Below are 21,063 nucleotides of genomic sequence, written 5' to 3' on the forward strand. Positions count from 1 at the left end.
AAAGAGCACTCCAGGTTTGTTTGGAAGGCTTGGGTTATTAGGGATATGCATTTGCTTGGCTCAAGGTAAAAATGTACTGAGAAGCAGAGAGGGCTCTGTGTATGTGTGCATGTAGAAAAGTTATATCTGAGAATTTTGCTGCTTTATCTGGGAAAACACTGTTTGCCTTCAAAGGCCACGTGAAATCTTATCTTTACATGCACAGCCTGTGTGATCTCATTCTTTCATGATGAAGGATAGTAGGTTTTATTCTAAAATATATAAACTATGCTCAGATTCTGAGGTAAATGCATACAAAGTGTGTGCTAAGCTTTTTAAAAAATAGGGGAAAAATCTCTGCACTTTCATTTCTTACATTTTACCCAGCACTTCTGTGTGCTGGGTAGGCAGGAAATTTGTGTGTGTGTAATGTGAGACAAAATGTATACTTAGACATAGGTGTGTGAGCATCCAGATTTATCATTGTTTGCAGGTGTTTTCTTATGTTGCTCCTCTGTATCTTTAACTGATGCATTGGATGATTTTAGTGACCATGAATCATTTCTTTAATGTACAAATTACTAGTGCTGGGCATTTTTGAAACAATGATAATAATATCTTGCATGTGCACTTGCAGAAATAGGATCTTGGGAATGATTTGCAAAAGTATTTGGGAGAGAAACCCAGTTGGTGTGTACAAATTCCAATTTGCTTCTGACTGAAGTTTTGATATACTGAGATTCATTAATGTTTGGAGAAAAGGAAATGTCAATATTAAGGAACAGAAAAGCTTTATTACGAAAACCTGGAATTTCTAATGTTTCAGTAATGTTGTTGTGTGGCTTTTTTACTTTTTTATTTTCTGATTTGTTTTAGAACCTTGGCTGTGTCTACATTAAATTTCTTTAAAATAGAATTAAACCTTCAGTTTTCTCTTTGGGAATGTTTTAGGGTAGTGTTTGGACTGAGAAATTAGTTTAAAAGCTGCTAAGAACCAGTGTCAAAATTGCTTCTGCTATGTTCTGGATTTAAGATAATACCCTTAATAAGATTTTTTAAAATTTTCTGTCGGATCTGAAGTGATCAGGCAGTTGAAGTAGATCATTGTAGGTTCCTTCCCACTGAACTATTCTGTTCTGTTCCCTGCCAGCCATTTGTTTTGCTTATTTTTACTGTTATTGCAGAGGAACAAGTGTGCTGTGCAAGCTGAGCAAGACCAGTCAGCAGCAGCTTGAACATTGGACTGAAGGAAAATGTGTTTGCACCATTCTAATGGTTTTACTGTTGCTTATTGCAGTTTGTCCCATTAACAAACTGCAGATGTTCCTCTGAGCAGAGCTACTTGGAGTTTCTAAAATAATGCCAGACACCTCTGCCTTGCTGGCCAAGCAAAGAAAGCCAGAATAAATTAGGAAAATAATGGGGTTTTTATTTTCTGAAAACAAAGCGTCTTCTTTTTTTTGTTTTTTTTTAATGTTCCATAAAGAAGAGTGTCATGATTGATTCCAAAATAAACCAAATCAACAAGCTGCGAACACAGAAGCTGTGTACAAGGGGGTTTGAACCTTAAGGAAGTGTAAAACTTCCTCTGTCCATTTGTTAAGGGCTGTGACAACAGCAGGACTGTCACATTTTCAACTCTCTCTCTGTTCCATCCCTATCAGCATCATATTCAGAGAGCTCTGAAGCTGGTTTAGATCTAAGTCTCCAGATTTCTTGTCAGCCTGTCTGGAAAGCAGCAAAGGTTGAGGGAGCATTTAAAATAATCCATCTCTGGCTGACAGGTGAATAAAGAAGAGCTTGAATGAGTAGAGAAAGGTGTAGACTAAAGGAGAGCTGTAATCTGGCACTTGGGAAGGGGAGGGAAGGGATAGACAGGATGAGGAAGAAAGCAAGGAGGGAATAAAAGCAAAATGAGAAAGGGTATGTCAGATTTTAGAATAGAAAATATAGCAGGAGGACAGCAAATGTTACAGGGGGAATGTAGGGAAATGTCTGTTGAAAGAAAGAAGTAGGAAGTGTTAGAGTTTTCCTTGAATCTCCCTGCTGGAAGAATGGAAATGACACAGGAGATCTGCACACACAAAAAGCTGCAGCTGCTGCAACTGCATCCTGTCCCCAAATTCCCTTTCTGAATGAGCACTGGGGAGTGAAGAGAAGGGAGAAAGGAGAAGGGCATTGCTTCTTTAATGAGGGAGAAAATGTTTTCTGGAAATCCTGACTTCTACCTCACCTTCATGTGTCAAACTTTGTGTTTCTGCTATTCTCCAAGGAGCTTCCACAGAGCTTTGCTTCTCTATAATACCTGTTCTCTTTATTAATTCTTGAAGCTGAATGGTAAAAATTGGAAAATGAGATGATGGGAATGATATCTTTATTTACTGTGTTTACTCTTGCTATTCTTTATTTTGGAAAATTAGGAGCATTATTATTACAAGTATTGGACATGAATGATCCTTGTTTATATGGGTATTTTTTACCACATCCTTAGAGTTGATACTGTGTTTGAAAAAGTCTAAATTTGGAATCAGATTGGGGTAGGTTTTCAGTTGTTTTCTAAGTCTTAGGTCTTACTCTTTCGATCTCTTCTCATTTTGAGCAGGATGATTTCTTTGTAGTATAGTTTGGAGTTTTTGTAAAGTATTTTGAAACATTTTATTGGGGAGTTTTGATATTTCTTTATCCTTTCCCCTTAGCAGGAATCCATCCCTTTGTAATTCCTTGCAAAGATAACTTGAAAATACTTCCATGCTTCCAAACGCAAACATCTACTCTGTGAGAGGGTTGGTGTTTTCCAGTAAATAAATTAAGATGACTGGCAGCAAGGAAAGGCCTGTTACAGTAGCTACAGCACAAATGCAAAAGCATCAGAGGTATTGCCAGCTGTTAATCTGTTTGTGATGTGAAAGGGACCAAGCATCAGAGCCCTGAATCAGATCCTTCACACAAGAGTGAAAAAATCCCGGAGCACAGAGGGTGCCAGACCAGCCCTGCAGATGGTGTCAGCTCTCAGGGCTGCTGAGATCTCATCACAAACCTTTCCTCAGCAGTGATGGGGCATCTCCAGGTTACAGCACTGAGTTTGGAGGTGTTCAGGCAGCTCTGCCACACGTGGGTCTGTGTTGTTCGTGTGTCAGCATTCACTGCTTGGAAAACACCATAAAACAAGAGTTTGTCTCTTTTTGCTGGCAGCTTTATGGTTCTGAGCTGTGCTTGCTCACCACCTTTTTCAGCATAGTTGCTAAGAGGACTTAAAATCAAACCCTCATATTTTCAGCTTGGTTTTTGAGAGTTGTTATGGCTTTGTTTTTTAAAACTACATTAAAAACGTGCAGTTATTTAAATCATCATCAGTTTCCTACGATATACTTTGCACATGCTTTTTTAAAGAGTTTATATATGACAATGCTTGCTCATGGAATGCCATTGCTGGGTTATATTTAGATTTGAAAGTCTGTCCCAGCACACATTTTGTTCTGCTAAAAGGCCTTGGCAAGAAAAGGACAGTTTGAAATGAGGATATTAGCATCCAAGAACCAGTATTACATATTTTGATTTAGAGTGGATAAAGGATATTTTCTTTTCTTCCATAATTTGAAAATTAAAATCCCTTGGAATATTTTAGAACATTAACTGTGGTTAAGGGATTAAATGAAGCAAAATGGTTTGGTGTATGTTGAATCAATCAGAATTAAAGTTCATTTGTAAGTGACAGATTTTCTATGCACAGAAACTTTCTTTTGGAACCTCTGGCATAAATGACTCTTCTTTTTAATATGCCATGTTGCCTGTGTTTAATGAAGTGATTGAGGTGTGCTGGGCGAGTTATTTGTGAATTTCAGTTCTAAAGAGTATGAAAATTGCTTTTCAGGAGTTCAGTATAGCAGGCTGAGCTTTCCCAAGATGAGCTAGGTGGCAGAATTGACTAAGGAAGTGGAGCTTAGTTATTCCTCAAGCTCTGAATGCCAGTTTGCTCACTGAATCATGTAAAGTGCAGTCCATTTTAACTTTATACCTTACTAAAAGGAATTATCTGTTTATATCAAATGCATTTTGTAATATTTTATGCAGAATACCTCGGAGCAGATGTATGCTAATTTCCAAAATGCTGCAGGCTCTCAGTGAGCTGGGAAAATGCATCTTGTTTTGCAAATCCAATATGGTTATTTAACAGTTCTGTGATACAATTATTTTTCATGTGTATTACACAATACAAGGTCTACAGAAGGATTCTGCTGATAGCATATTTCCCTGAGGTTCTCTGCTCTGCCTTCCCAACTTTGCCTGCTCTATACACTCAATTTTTACTGAGGACAAAGGTAAGGGGTGGGTAGGAAAACAGGGATGACAGATGTTTGTCATTATTCTTTAATGTTCTGTTCTTGGATTCTAAGATGGAGAGTGTGTTGAGAGAACAGAGCAAGAACATGTTTTTAACTTAGGTATTATTGACTCAATGGCCTTAAATATAAGTGTGTAGCTATTAAATACAAAGCAGTGGGTCACTGGTGGTTTTGAACATCAATGGAGGGAAGTGTGTCTCCCATGAAGCTTTCCTACTGGCAATTGCTACACTGTGATCCAGGAAAAAAACCACATCATAACTCCCTTCAGGTTCATCTTTTTCACATAGCCTAAAGAGGACTCTGGTTTTATTGTATTGGTGGAATGAATCAAAAACCATATTCTGGCTTCCTTTTCTCTTTTTTCCCCCTTCCCCCTCCTTTTCCCCTTTGCTCTTGTTCTTCCTTTTCCTGTTTCCCCACCTATCTCCCATCTTTTCCCCTAACCCCTGTGATGCAGCCATGCAGCTCTGAAGGCCCAGAGAGGCAATGCTGTCTCAGGAGGGACCGAGTGAGCACAGCTGAGAATCAGCAACTCCTAGAATTTGTACCTCTGCAGCTCAGTGGTTTCATTTTATGACGTTTTTTAAGTGCCTCAGATTCTGACAGGTTTTTCTTGCCGTGAAGTGGCTGATAACAGGTGGTGACGATGATGGGTGGTGGCAGTAGTCACTGTCACCATGCTGGGTCATTAATCTCCTTGCAGGACTCTGCTCTCTGAAGGTTCAGCACAGCCTGCCTGGTGTGCTCTGTGCCTTGTGAGCCTTCACAAATCCCACTTGTGGTGAGATCATTCCAGAACACCAGCTCCAGCCCGTGACAGCAAACAGGGGAAAGAAGAAATAAATATGATAATTAAAAGAAAGTTATGTTCATAGGTGCTGGTAGACCAGAACATGTGTTGTTCCTCATCCAGAGTCTTTGCATTCATTTGCAAATGTACATTCTGCTACTGAGGTAATGCAGGGTGTTTAATGGAATTCACTCCCCAATAAAGTGGAAACAATATTGAATCTATTAATCTGAGAGTTATTCCAAGAAAGGATCTTGCTTTATGTACTGGCCTGCTAGGAAACAATTGTTACCCAGCTCACTTTGGGTATCATCTCCGTCAGTCAATATGTGCTTTTGAGGTTGAACTTGCAGCTGTACTTACTGTACTTTGTTCCTGCTTTAAAAGCAGTGCTGTGTTTGTGCTGTTTCTGTCCTGCACAGTGTCCTTTTTGGGCACAGAGCTTCTCTATGATCATGACCCAGTTATGTTCAGTTTACTAGCATAGTTAATAAGAATATCAATAATAATTCAGAGTCTTCTTTCGTAGTTATTAGTGGGGGCCTGTTATAATTTTCCTTGGCAGCACATATGGGGGGTGATAAAGTAACTAATAAAAGTGCCACATGGAACATAGGTGTACTTCCATTTTTTACAACTATTTCTTTCATCTGATTCAGAATTAATGTACAAGGTTCAAAAAAATTTTATGTGTGATTTTGCCTTCTGCTGGTGGATTCTGGTCTGTAAATGCTGTGTGACAACAGTGATTCCCCAACTTAATCAGCCCCATTATTTCAGTGACCATTGTATAAATGTAAATTAGGTTGTCCAAACCCTACTTTCTCTTGAGTCTTGTTATTGGTTCTTTTAACTGAGATTGAAAGTAAAAATTCCACAATAGCTCTTGTGGCCAAGAAAATGCATTATTTCCTTCCTTTCCTTTGCTGGTCAGAAACTGAAGCCCTTTAGCCCTTTTTAGTCCTGTCTTCCCAGAGGATGGGATGCATCCTGCAGCCTTCTGCTTGCAAACTGGCTTTTCCCAGAAGGAAAAACTTCAGGAGGAGAACTGCAGCTCTTCTGCTGGCTGGAGAAATTCAGTGCAACCCCAGCTTGACCTTGGACAAAGGGAAGGGACATGCATTTTTTGTGTCCCATTTATCCTGTCTCCTGTCATGGAAAGGGATATTTGTAGTCATGGTACTTCACATTGAGATTATGTAACTTTTACCCCCAACCCTCATCTTGTAGAGCTGATACTTTATGATGCCTCAAGTGAAAAAAGTTGGCAGAATACACCCCCATTGTGTTTGTAGAATCTCAGCCTTTCATCTTAATCAGAAGATAGCTGTGTTATAATCAGCATGCCAGTGCTGATTTTCTGAGACTGCTGCTCTATCACTTCTCTCTCCTTCCATAATCCAGTAAATCTCCATTTTTCAAATCAAGCTTTGTATGAATGCTTTCACTGTGTGCTTTCAAAAGTCTGGTAGTACAGACAGCTTGTATGGGTGTGCAACCACCATGTCCAAGAGAAATCTTCACCTTCACTGTGAATGCTCATCATATACTTGGTGCAGTGTAGGAATCTTAATGAACAAACTCTAACATTCTCTAACCTGCTGCTGTTGTCTTCTCAACCACACCTGGCTGGATTTAGATGAATCACTTGTAGCAGGACAGAATCAAGGACTTTTCAGTGAAATTTCTTGCGCTGTTGGAAGTGCATTTCCAGCTTTACAAGAAGAGGTTCTTGGAATTTGAGTATTTTCTCCTTTTGCTCCAACTTTGTTTGTCCTCCTTAGTTTTGCTGCTGGGGTGTAGGACCTTGTGCTTGGCAGCTTCCATCCAGCTGAATGGAGTTAGAATGCCAGTGAAGTTAAATAGGTACATGGCAACATTCTCACTGGGTTAAAGGTGTGATTTTTTTTTTTTTTTCTTTTAAAAACCACAGTCCAGGTGAAGCTTCCTTGAGGAAATAACATCTGGTCTTGTGGAGAGAAGTAGTGGATGTCCAGCTCTTTCATTTTATCAAGGTTTTCAGCCTGTTTTACCCTATTATTCTTGGAGCCATATTGGTGCAAACTGGAATGGACAAAAGGATGATCACTCAGCTGGCTGCTGGATTGACAGGGCTGTGATGGGTGGTTCCAAGTTCACCTGGTGGCTCCTTAGTGGTCATGTGCTCAGGGTTTGACTCAGAGACAATGCTTTAATAGCAGTGTGGAGAGGGAGTGAGGAGGCACCATGAGTAGTGCAAGACAGGGCTGCCCTTCAGAGAGGTTTGGATGAGCAGGATATAGAAGGGAAATAGAATCATAAAATGGTTGTGGTGAGAAGGGACCTCTGGATGTGCTCTGGTCCCACCAGAGTTGGGCAGGGACACCCTGAGCTGGCTGCCCAGATTTCTTTAGGGTGTGTCCCAGGTGGAGCCACCCCAGCTGGAACATCCCCAGCTAGCTGCCAGGGCTCATCACCCTCCCAGAGGAGCAGCCCCAGGTGTTCTGGGGGAACCTCCTGGCTGCCAGCTGGTGCTCCCTGCTCTGCTCCTGTCACAGCACCACTGGGGACAGCCTGGCTCAGTCTCCTCACCCTCCCGTGCAGCATTTGTGTGCACTGACATCCCCCTGAAGCTGCTCTTCTGAGGCTGAACCACCCCAGGTCTCTCAGCCCTCCCTCACAGGAGACACGTGCCAGTCCCTTCATCATCTTAATGGCCCTTTGTTAGAGTCTCTTCAGGGTGTCAGTGCCCCTCACGTGCTGGGGATGTTAATCAACATTGCTGAATATTCATACTGTCATTTTTCCACCTCCTTTGGTTACTTTAGAGTACATTAGGCATTTTAGAGGTTTCTTCAATGACTATTTCAAAACTATTTAGCTGTAGAATTGTGGGTCAGTTGTTTTTATTTTTAACTTTGTGTTCCCTTCATTGGCACAGAGCTAGGATATTCACAGTTAATTGTGCATTATGTACATGGTGATTGCTCTGTCCTCTTTATAGAAAGATGCCTAAGGAAAAGAGCAAAGTTGTTGATGGAGATTTTTGATTGTGGGTTGGACCTGAGGTGTAAGACTGTGCTGCCAGCCATGCAAACTTGTAACCAGTAATCCCTAAACGGTAAATTTTGCAGAGACAAAAGCTTTGAGGGGAAAAAAAATAGTATTTAAATTGTGAATCTGAGAGTTTAGACATTTCTATATTCATCAGCAATAACAATTTACCTCCCTGGGGAACAAAAGAAAAAATAAAAAAGAACCTGATGTGCTTTTTGGTTCTTGAAAGATTTTTTGTTTAAGTTTTACCATCTTAATAATGAAAGTCAACTTCATGGAATTATGACAAATTTAAAAATATATTTTGTTTCCTTTGGCAATGCAGTGCGTGGTTGATAAATTACTTGATTCTTTCTGTTGTTCAAATGCTTGTGGACACAACGTTCACATAAGGAAAACTAAACTGAAAGCAATTTTATGCAGCTTTTTTTTACTATACCCTTGAGCATTTTCTACGTTTGCATTTAATCACGGAATCTTGGCCATGATATTTCTGACAGGTAATTTCCTTAATGCGGTTGACAGAGATGGATTACATGGAAGCCTATTGGATCCAATGCTTTTGTGTGCAAGTGATAAGACTAGATTAGGGTTATCTGGCTCTGAGTGCCTGGGAAGATACAGCCACCTAATAATTCCCCTGGTAATGTGGATAGGTTTGGGGGAGCACAAATTCATGGCCTGTAAAACCATTACCAGGTTCTGCTGCACCTTGAGAACATCTGGGGTGATGTGTGTTTTTCTGTCACATGATAATAGCAAATTATATGTCAGGGGAAGACAAATGTGTTAAATATTCGGCAGATTGGGAAAGTGATAAGGCAGGAGGCAGGCATGTGTGTTGGAAATAGTAATGGTATTTAAAAAATAAAATAATTTTGGCCAAAACTATGAATATTATTCTTTTTTAGAGAGAAATAACACAAGAAGTTACCTTTATCCTTTTAGCTGTTGTAAACGTTTGGGTGAGAAAATTGATGTTTTCTTGTTGCCTTATTGAAAGTCCCCAAGCCTGGATGTTCTTAATCAGGTAGGATTTTGGAACAGAATTTAATTATAAATAACGAAATCTGAATACATTTTAGATGTAAAAAATATTCTTTTGCATTCAAGACCTTTGAACAGTTGCATACAAAACCCACCAATGTATAGGATGTTTTTATTTACTTGTAGCAGGCATTCACCTCAGTGAAAACAGAATTTTTCTAGTGATCTCTAAGATTTTGGCTTTTTATATATAACTTCCTCAAACTTAACCGGAGGAAGAAAAGAAATTTGACGGGCTCGTAGCTAACAGTGGTGCAGCCAAAGCATGTGTGAGAGGTCTCTCTTTTGGGAACAGAGTTGTTGGGAAGCTGAAGGGTGGAGGCAAGAGCAGGTCCTCTTCTAAACCAGACTCCTGCCACTCCCCCTGCAATCAGCAGAGACTGAGATGTGTCTGCAGCAGGCAATTCAGAGAAGGGTTTAATTTAGGTGGGCTGAGTCACATCCTGGGGCATCTTCCTTGTGTCTCTGTCCTGGTTACTCAGAGGGCTCAGAGGAGCAGTTTCCCTAAGCTGGGGTCAGTTTTTGGGAGTATTTTCTGGAGTAGGGAGCTGTGGAGATTTGAGATGCGGAATGGTTCTCAAGGCTTTACAGTGTTTGCAGCCATGGAGTTTGCTGTGTGGATAAAATGTTCAGGTTTTGTGGGGATATGGGGGAACACAGCCATGGAGTTTGCTGTGTGGATAAAATGTTCAGAGGGGTTTTGTGGGGATATGGGGGAACACAGCCATGGAGTTTGCTGTGTGGATAAAAAGTTCAGAGGGGTTTTGTGGGGATATGGGGGAACACAGCCATGGAGTTTGCTGTGTGGATAAAATGTTCAGAGGGGTTTTGTGGGGAGTTGGGGGAGCACAGCCATGGAGTTTGCTGTGTGGATAAAATGTCCAGGTTTTGTGGGGATATGGGGAAACACAGCCATGGAGTTTGCTGTGTGGATAAAATCTTCAGGTTTTGTGGGGAGTTTGCTGTGTGGATAAAATGTTCAGAGGGGTTTTTTGGGGATATGGGGGAACACAGCCATGGAGTTTGCTGTGTGGATAAAATGTACAGAGAGGTTTTGTGGGCACCTGGGGGAACACAGCCATGGAGTTTCTTGGCATCATGGCTCTTGGCTCCTCTCTAAGCAGTGCCTGAAAATCTGTGGCCGTGTTATTTCTGGAAGACTCTGCAGGTGGGAAAGACCATTCCTCTATCACAGTTAAAAAGGAAGAGGAACAAAAAATAAGCCAAATAAACCCACAGGGAATACTTGGGTTTGGTGTTGCAAGCCAACAGGGAAGCTCTGTGTCCTTTGTGTCCTTACATCATGGCCCTATAAAATATATCACCTGCCTTTTCCTTGCTTTTTTTTTCCAAGAGGAAAAAAAAAAATACAAAAACCAAACAACCATTTAATACAGAGGCTGTCTCATGAAAAAGGATCACGTAGGTGTTTAATATATGCTGTGATGAGTAATTTTGGTCATGGTACATCAGAAAACTACTTTCCCCCACCTTCTTTCTAATAACAATTTTAATCCATTGATGACAAAACCTCTAAAGTATTTCCTTGCTGCATTGTAATACGCTGTGACGAATTATGTCTCAGGAGTTGTAAAATTTTCTCATAGCTTGTAATACCTCATTTAATGAATTGATCACACTGAAATGTAAAGATGAAGCAGCATTTATTTTGTATGTTATATTGCATATAATTTTTAGACTTGACATTTATAGCCCTGGAAGCTGTTATTTTACATATCATTTTCAAACCATATCAGCCTTAAACACATTTAAATTTAATAAGCAAGTAGATTAAATTTGCTTTTAAGCTAGGCATATCATTATAGTTTGTGTTCCCTTCAGTAGGGCACATGCTTACTATTAAATGCAGTATTTAGTTGTCTTTTAAAACCTAAAAATAATAAAAGGGGATGTATTTACACAAGTAATTGAACATAGAGCTGCTTTTGGGGACAGTGCCTCAGTCATGATTTTTCTAGGATGTGGACATTAAAGTAGGTTTTGGGTTTTATTAAAGATTGCCCTGTTTTGAGGAAATATTAATGTAGGAGCTATATGGGTTCCTGTTATGAAATACCAAATCTGTCATGGTAACATATGGCCTGATCATCATCTCCTGCAGAAAAATCCATGGGAGGGGAGAGCTTATTTGGAAACTCTGCATGATTTACCAGGCAGACTTTCTGATGCCTCATCTTTCTCATCAGAAAGAATTTGTAGCTGCCAAGGAGGTGGATTCTTACAGCCTTCTAACTATTTAAATGCTTTACCATCCATAAAAATATATGTTGTTGGAAGTGGGCAAGGCAGCCCTTGTTTCTTCCATCCTGGCTCTTTTGACCACTCCCTTTATGGAATGTCACATAGAGAAACTCTGCTGCCTTCGTGGTCACTTTGTGCTTCCCACCTAAGAATCTTGGTGGATGTAAAAGCAGCTGAGAGAAAGCTAATCAAAATCTGAAATTATAAAATCTCAGGGGACTTTTCTCTGGAGATTGTGTTGTTTATTGCACTGTATCTGCTAAAAGATAATTCCAGCATTGTACTTGTTACTGTGGGACAAAATTAGGATGCAAATAAGAGACATTTCACCTTAACTGAGAGGGAGGAATGATTTTTTTTTCCCCTCTAGTTTTCATTCTTATAAAAATAAGTTTGAAAATATGGTATTGAATTTTTCCAGATTTTTAAATTTTTTTTTCCTTTTATCAAAATAAGGCTGATGACTTTTAATCAAAGTCCTTTCACCAAACTGGAAAACATAAGTAGAAGACCTTGTCTTAGAGTGGCTCTGAAGATTGTAATTTTAAAATTTCATTTCGAGGCGTTTCTCCTCCTAAATACATCCTTTCACCTTGTGCTCTTGTCCAACTGGTTAATGGGGGGGAAATCAGATGGGTTGCACCAATATTGGTTAAAAAATAATAGTGAGACAGCCCAAAGATGGGTGCATGTTTCTTATTTCTTAGGGTGTAACGTGGGCAGTGTGTGGTCTGAGCCTGCCAGGCCCTGGAGTGCCCCTGGGAGGGGGGGGCACGGGCAGGAGGCAGAACCTGCTCCTCCTCCTCCTCAAGAACTGCTGTTCTGCTCCCAGGGAGATGGGCAGCACTGCCTGTCCTGCCACGGAGCCCACATTTCATAATGGGGTGGCAGCAAAGAAGGCAGAATCCCCATGACCAAGGAGAGATATCTCCCAGGACTTCAGAGGGCTGCCAAATCTTGGCTGTTCTTCTCATCTTCCTACACCTAAACTTATTGTGTGCCCCATGTGTGTTCCAGGAATTATTATCACTGCACTGGATTTGAGTGTGTAGTACAGAGGAGGAAAAATGGGCTCCTAAATTAAACCAAGTCCCCAGCTGGCCACTCTTTACTATTTATTTAATACCCTTGCATGTGAGCTTACCCTTGGCTGTCCAGACAGTGGTGAGAGCAGATTTCCCAGCCACATCAGGAGGTGGGGAGGGCACTGCAGAAGGCCCAGGGTGAGTGAGCTGCTAAGCTCCCACAGGAGTACAAGGTTTAGAAATCAGCAGGGTAGCACAGAAAAGGCATCAGGAGAATTAACTGTTTGCTGGAGGGTTTATAAGTGTGTTATTTAAAAATTAGGTGCACAGTTTCCGTTCATACAAACTCATAAAAATCACCCTGAGTTCCATCCTGTGCCTTTCCCTCGATTCTGTGATCTCTGAACTTTTGTTGATAATTTTTTTTTAGTGTAGAAGATTGGCAATGTACGGTGTCAGCAAAATATGTCACGCAGGCATGAGGCAGAACTGCAGAACTGAATAATTTGTATCATGTCTTGCTCACAAGGATAATTAAATGGAATGGCATTTATGTTGATGGAGCTACAGGGGCGACCACTGGCTAAAGAATTGTCTCCTGTTTTTTTCCAGTAAAATGAGCATCAGTATTTTGTTAATTTCCCCCTTGTCAGTGTGTGTTTTAATATCCTTATTTGTCCTTGCACTTTCAGCAGGAGCAACTTGATTAGAGGGACTAGAAAATAATTCTAAAATAAAATTATTTAAATGAGAAGTCATATTTTTGGGGGAATGCACATATTGTAGCTTTCATTCCAATACAACATTTTCATTCTTTTATTCAAAAGGGATTTTCTGCACAGTGAAATTAAACTTAATAACATGAAAAAGTAGTTTAAAAGCCCAGCCAACCAAACAAAACAACACCAAAATACTCATTTCTGGAGGTTGGGAGCAATGCATCTTTGAGCTTACCTCAGCACTGAAGAGGCCATTTAAAAAGATGAGAGCTTAATCCAGACATCAGTGATGATGATTTCCTGCAACATGATAGTAAATATACCAAAGCACCCTTTTATCTTTAATAATTCAGAATTCATTGAGCATTTAAAAGTTTTTCTGTTCTGTCATTTAAGAAATCTGATAGCAATTTGGTAAAAATAATGAGACATATCTTGAGAATAAGGAGAAAACTGGTGCAGTATGTAAGGGATGCTATTTCAATATGGCAGGTTTTGCTGCATAATGGGTTAAAGATTTTCACCTTACTTGCTTGCCTTCTTGAAAACTGTGATCATGAGGACAAAATCACAGGAATTATTTGGAAGGCATCCCCTAAATCAGTTATTTTATGAGACTCTGCTCAACCCTCCCCTTGAAGTGATGTATGAGAAGCCCAAACATAAATCTGTACAAAAATAATGCTATGTTTTTAAGAGGGGGGAAAAAAATTGTCTGAATAACTCTTTCTGGACAATAAAGTGTTTCTTAACTAGATTTACAATTTTCTTTCCATGATTTTCCCAAAGCTATGCAATTGGGTTTGTAGTACAGTGAAGGGAATTGATAATGACTGTAACTCATTACAGCATTTACATGTTTTTATTCAGTGTCCCCTTGAATGAGAAGGACAAGGTATAATACTTAATAATTGCAACTTTTGGGGGATTTTTTGCCTTGAAGGGTACCATTCTAAGCTGAGCATTATTTGATTTTTCATAGGCAAAACATTCTCAAGCAAGTTTCTGTATTTCAGTCTTGAGTAGATTCACTCGTTTTTAGAGACCAACACGAACCATGAGAGCAGAGCTGTGACCTGAGAGCAGGACCTGAATTGAGATTTCACACTTAGCAGCCAAAAAGAGCAAATCTGAAACTACCTGAATTAAATATGCATATTCAGGAGTTATGCTGTGGATTGGAGCTGGTGGGAGGTTAGGCAGTGGATTCCTGTGGGAACTCCCAGAGCCCAGCTCCACTCTGGGTCAGTGCTTTGGGCTGTGCCTGCAAAGCCCACCACATCCTTTGGAGCAGGTCAGTGCAGAGTCATTTCTGAGATTTCTCAAGTCCTGCCTGCTCAAGGGACTTGCTTAAAAATATACTAAGGCTTTTAGGATTTCTGCTTGTGAAAAATAATTTTTTTGCAGTAGATGAGCAGAGAGCTGAGCATTGGATCCGAGTTATGCACTGCACTACCCTAAGTTGCTGCTGGTTGTCATGGTAACATTTTAACTGGTGGTGGCTGTGGCTTGACATCAGAACGTTTTCTGTTAAGTGGAGATTCTTCTGAGATTGTAATGGAGTGTTTTAAGTCAGTGGACCTTTTGTACTCAATAAAATATTTAGTAGGTTGTAGTAAATATTAATTTGTTCTCCTTTCAAGATAACACATCATGCTGTGTATTTACAGTTCTGTGCTAATAGCATGGTATTCCTGGAAAAAGAGCTAATCCATTCTGAAAAGTCAAATTTTCTAAATATAAATTTGATAATAATTCTCTAAATAATAATTGTAGAAGCTGTTTCACTTTATCCTTTCAAAATTCCATGTGGCAGATAAGTTAGAATGTGCTTCATCTCTTTTTTTATGCACTCAGTGGAGGAAGGATTTTAGTTCTCATTTGTATTTAAAGCTGAACTTAAACATCTTTACACTGGGACTTTCTTGTTTTGAGTGAGTGAAAATAAATGCATTTACAAGAGCTTGTACTGTGGGGGAGAGCAGGGGTAGGAATGACTTCAGAAGAAAGCTGGTAATGGAACATCTCTCTGTCAATCACATGTTCCTGTACTTTGTGTCTGCAGTTGAAGCCATGTGAATGCTGCCTTATCCCTCCCTGAGATAAGCTTTCAAAGGTGATCTCCAAATCATGTCTGCCACAGAGCAGGGATTTGCTGAGAGTGACAAACACATGCCCACTACATTTCCCCTATGCTTTTCAATAACTGCATTCCCAGGCTCCTGGCAGAAAGGAAAGCCCTCAATAGTGAGCCTCAATAGAGCTGAATACATTCAGTGGAAAGCAGAGCAGTTTCTGCAAGTCAGGATTTATAAACTTTAATAATGCACTTATCGGGCAAAGGCGGAAATTCAGCCTGGAGTGTTGGGAGAAATCATCTTGATGGGGAATGCTAATTCATTCCTGCTCCATGGACTGCTCACACGGTTTGATGGCCTTTTGGAGCCAGTTTAGCCCTTTGTGGCACGTCATAATCTCATCCCTGTGATTTCTGAGGCTAGGTGGAAACACCAAGGTGTGTGTGTGCTTTGGCACGGCTGATAACCGTGTCTTAGACGACCCCAGCAATCTGAATGACATTCCCTATTAATCAGCAAAAGGCTTGCAATGCATTCCTCTCTTTATTTTCTTCATCACCTGCTCCTCTTACCTATCTATCTGTTAAACAAAAGAATAATCAAAGAGTTCTCTTGCTAAACTCAGTCTTCTGCATAGCCACCAGGTATTGTTTAGCTGTGCACAGTTTTGCTTTTTCAGCTGTTATTCTCATAGTTACTTTTGGCTGATATTATTGTTTTGTCTCTACTCTTTCCCTAGACAAGATTAATCCATGAGGAGTTGCCCTGTGGCCACCTCATAGATCTAAAAGTTGTTAGACACTCAGAAATTAGAGAAACCTGCTTTAAACTCCACCTTTCAACATTTCTTGCAGTCAGAAAGAGGATCCTCAGGAAGCAAATATATGAAAAAAAAAAGAAAATGAGAATGATGACACTTTTTATACATGCGAGGAAATAGAGTTTATCTTCAGCTGTGATTGGTATATAATAATTACTGGGTTCTTTTTGTTTGCCATTAACAATATGAATTTGGATTTTGCAGCAATGACAGACTGCAATTTTCATTTTTCTCCCATGAACTTTATTTCAGAAGGACACTTCAAGGCATACATTTATTGAGCGATAGGAGAGAATCTTTTCAATGCAGCATTAAGATAACATGTATTTATTTCTGTTTCTGCATTTTTTAGAAATGTCATTTATGAAGAAGCACCCTGAGTTGTAGAAAGCAATTTTCATTGTATCAGTGAGCCATGGACTCACTCTGGATTGGAATTTAGCCAAAAGCAGAGAGAACATAGCATTTTTAACTCTATCATCAACTGGAGTGACCAGGAAATGTTATGTGGACTTAAAATACGAGGAACAGAATAATAACAGAACATTGCATTTCAATATATAAAGTGAAAATAAATCATCAAGGTATGTGCAACTGCTTTTTAGACATGTTACTTTTTATATGTCCTAAAACCCCACAAGGAATACACCTCTTGATTTAGCACTGCACTTAACATTTCAAGATGTAAGTAAGATTCATTTTTATTACTGTAACAATTGAGGACCTGTGTGGGGAAGAAAAAAGACAAGGGCTCAGGAACATTAATCTACAAGCTCTATGTACAGAAACTGTTCCTGAGAGCAAAAAATATCCTAAAATTTTCTTCTCACCTGATGCAACTATTTTTAATCTTGCCTGATGATGCAATCCTTTGTGGGCGCTCACCCTGGCCAGCCAAGCTGTGTGGTGGCACAGGAGCCTCCCTGTGTTCAGCTGTAAATGGTTTTTGTATGTGTTGTGCTGTAGCTTTTGTTTCCTTACTTTCCTTATACTTCATGTTGTTCCCCTTGGAGCAGCTATGTCTTGGTGCAGCTCCCCTAGGCCTCCTCTCTGAGTCCTTTATGGGTTCCATCTTTCTTCATAAAACTAGTATAAGTACTCAGGATATGGGGGGTTTTGATTATTTTCTCATTATACAATAGTTTACTTCAGTTCTTTGCAGGTGTGGATGCTCTCTGTCAAATCACAGCTTTTATTTCACCTGGCTTGACAAGGGCAGGGCTTCCCCATTCTTTTCTGACTTTGGGTGTGAATTTCAGTGGATTTTTAAAAAATTTTCTTTTAAACCTATGTCCCAGTATGTATTTGTCAAGACAAACCTGCTATTTCTGGCTAAGGAGGGCTAATGCACTTCCACATTTGTGTCTTCATTGAGAAAACCATTAAACAACCGTTCTGGGGTAAAAGTGAGATTATTGGGATAGCCAGAGCCACCTTCCCCTCCTCAAACTTCATTTGGAATTCTACTGTGAAAAATGTGTATCCAGCTGTTTCTTCTCCCTGTTTTGGCAGCAGGATTTAGTAGATCAGATACAGCTCTGTGCTAGTCTGCTTTCCAGTTTGGATCTGGTTTGGAGCTTGGCACAGTGAGCTCAGACCTGGCTTTGCAGAGGTACTCCAGAGGCATTTCAGCAGCAAGATTCTGCCTGACAAGGTCCAGTGAGCAAGAGTGGTGTTCCTTCTTCAGAAAGATAGCTTGAAAAACTATTGTAATGGATGTAAAACAACTGCTTAAAAAACCCCAGCACATCCCTCAAACAAACAAACAAACAAACAACAAAACCAAAAACCAAACAAGCAAAAAACCCCACTCCACAAAATGCCATACTCCAAGAACAGATGTAAATGTTTTTCTGTCAAAGTAGATTAATGGTTTTGGAACAATTTTAGAAAAGGCTGGTTTATCACTACAGCTAAGTGTTTTCATTATTGACATCAACGGTAGAATACAAAACATGTTTTAAAAAATTACCTGAGACTGTCAATCTGAAAGAAGCTGCGAACATACCTTTAGAATTAAAAATTCCCTTGAGGAGTGGGAGACTGAGCAAAATGCAATTTAGAGCAAATTAAAAGTCCACACTTAAAAATATTTACCTGGGAAAATGTAAATGCATCATGACTGCATAGGTAATGTGCAGTACAGTTATTTTGGTTTCTAGTAAATCTAAAGTTGGGCATATTAAAGGTGTCCTGCTATTGCAAAAAAAGGCATACACCTGCTGTATTTTTTATACAAAACCAGAGTAAACATCAGTAAGGCCTCTGAAATAGTACTCTTGAAAAAATTGGCACTTGTAAGGCTTCAGCTGCAAGGCAAAATTCTGGGAATGCTTCAAGAACTAAGTGGCTGAGTCAGTGGAGGTGCTGCGGAGAGCAATAGAAAGCATGAGAGCTGTGGAAAATGTGACCTACAGGGAACAGCTGGGGAAGAGAAGCCTGAGCAAGGACTTGATAATAGTCCTCATGTACATAAAGAGAAGCTGTGAGAAAGTAATCAGGTTTTTCTCTCTATTCCCTGTGCACTGGGCTCACTTTGCAGCAGCAACAACTTTCTAATGGAAAAAGCATTTGAGAACTGGAGGAACTTCTTTAGAAAGACAGTGAAATCTCGAGTGCCAGGAGTGTACAGAAGCAGTTTAGACAGCAGCTGTAGGGGCAGCCCATCTTGGGAGCTGGAGGAAGGTGTGGAGCAGTGAGAGGGGCAGACAAACTATCAGCCCAAATTACTTGTGTTTCTCTATTGTTTCCTTGCCCATCTCACACACACTGGGGGCAGTGCTGATTTTTACATGTTCTTGAGAAAATGTGCTTCTCTGCTTCATTACCTTGTTTTATTTCATCTGTTGCTAACACGTTTTGGAATAAATAAAATAACTTGAAGCGATGAGCTTCAAGTATATACAAAATATATAGCCACAAATATATATTTTTTTTCAAATACAGCAGCATTTATTTGGTTTTTATTTGTGTTTCTTTTGCTTTAGAAACTAAAAGGTAAAAAGGTTGTTTAGGGTTATTTAATGCAGTATATTAATTGATTACTAATTACTGGAGCAAGGAGATAGATGAGTTTTTGGCACCCAAACTTAGCAGCATGTCCTGGGCACTCACTGCTACGTCCCTAGGGAGCCCTTGCAGACACTCTTTATTCCTTTAGCTCTTCCCGTTGGCTCACTCCCAAAATCCAGAGGACTTTGCTCTCTTTCCCTCCAAGCTGGAAATCAAATGTTATGGTCCTGGTTGAGGAGGGAATGTGTCACAGTGCAGTTTAGTGCCCATATGTCCAAATGCAGGGAATTGCTCTGGGCTCTCAGACCTGTGGGGCCCAGCAGAGTGTGCCAGGTGCATCCCAGTTGTGTGCCATGGAAGGCAGCATTTGGAGGGAAAGCAGGCAGGAGGAAGTGATCTGTGCAATTCAAATGTGTAATGTTAGCACAATAATTCAAATGTCCTGGAAGAAGTGATCTGTTCCTAGTGCTGATGTAGGACTCCATTTCCCATGGATTGAGCAGAGTGTATCTCACTATTTAAAGCTTTTTTATACCTGTGGGGAGGAAGGTTGTTTAGGCATGCTGTGCCTGAGGCTGAATGGCTGCATTTCTGTTACTGAGGCTTTGCTTTCACTCACCTTAGTGGGTCTGCAGCTCTACTCTGGCTTTGATTCCAGCCTGCTGCTTTCTGGCAGCACCAAAAGGAGCCAAGCCTGAGTCCTGTCCAGTGGCACAGCTGGTACCAGCCCTGCCTCCCCTCCTGCCTGGACTGTGGAGTGTCTGTGTCCAGTACTGGGGCAGCACTTTGTGTCCTTGATCAAGACACAAACATAACACAGCAGACTGAAACTTGGAGATAGAAAGAGCCCAGAAGGGCAAATACCAAAGTGACTGAGTCACAATGAACTGATCCCTTGACAGACTGCCTGCAAGCAAGTCATTTCTATTAACAATAATAATTGAAAACCATATTTGTGGCAAAAATAATATAGTATATCAGTGGGAGCATTTCCCTAGAGCCATGAATTTGGTCTGGAAGGGATAATGCAGGTTTTGGATATTTAGGCAACTGCCTCACCTAGAGCTGTTTTATTCAGATCTCTTGCCTTTTTTTGGGCAGTCTGTCCAGCCTTACACAAAGACAGCTTGGGAGTGTTTATAAATTTTTGTAAACTGCAAAGGCATAGAAACACCAGGTACATGGCCGGCAGGCTGGGAAATGTAGTGACCAGGGAGGGAGGGAGAGGCTTTAGCACTTAGACCAGTTTGCCAGAGCTGAGAAGTGGTGATTGCTCCCAAGTGATGCAGGGAAATGAGGAGTTCATGGAGGTTTCTTCAGTTGAAGAACCAAAATGTAACCGCCAACACCCAGACACCAGCTCTGGACAACTGATTCTTCAATATTTTGGTACTGAAAGAAATGAAGCAATGGTACAACATTTTTGAGAGCTACTTCTGCATTTCTGCATTTCTGAGCATTTTAGAGTTTGGTTTTTTTTTTTTTCCCCCAAAGCTTATGTTCTATTTTGAGCAACAGTTGATTCAGAAATACCTTTTTTTTTTTTTTTTTTTTTTTTTTTTTTTGTCTTTCAAGCTCTGGAGAACACAGTTGTAGGTGTTTAGTGCCACTATATATGTCACTGAAAAAAAATTGGTAATGCTGATGGTCTGTGGGAATAGGTAATCCCTACTGAATTATTTTTTATTTAGGATGTTTTTGCTTGGTTTAAGTTGGGATACAAGATAAGGAAACACAGCCTAACCCTGTAAAACTGAGAAGTGTAGAAATGCAGTAAGTGCATGAGAATACTCATGTGCCAGCTGCTGACCATAAAACATTGTCACTGAGGTATAAAATCTGTCAGGGAAGTGTAGCTGCTGACAAAGAACATTTTATCTGTGTGACAGAGAAAAAATAATACATATGGAAGAGAAAAAAAATCAATTAGCTACCTATGGTATATAAGC

The 21,063-nt window shown here is 40.1% G+C and overlaps 1 protein-coding gene across 31 annotated transcripts in view; it reads left to right on the forward strand.

Moving 5' to 3' along the window:
• RBFOX1 (RNA binding fox-1 homolog 1) overlaps window positions 1–21,063 on the forward strand; it is a 1,186,796-nt gene that overhangs the window by 866,919 nt on the left and 298,814 nt on the right. For 3 of the 31 annotated variants that reach the window (XM_059861561.1, XM_059861555.1, XM_059861563.1), the window contains one exon: window positions 16,455–16,686. The exons of the other annotated variants lie outside the window; for them this stretch is intronic. The gene's annotated coding sequence lies outside the window, so the exon portion shown is untranslated. The remainder of the gene's footprint in view (window positions 1–16,454; window positions 16,687–21,063) is intronic. 31 annotated transcript variants of the gene reach the window in all.

This window comes from Haemorhous mexicanus, chromosome 17 (assembly GCF_027477595.1).
Source record: "Haemorhous mexicanus isolate bHaeMex1 chromosome 17, bHaeMex1.pri, whole genome shotgun sequence".
Taxonomy (NCBI): domain Eukaryota; kingdom Metazoa; phylum Chordata; class Aves; order Passeriformes; family Fringillidae; genus Haemorhous; species Haemorhous mexicanus.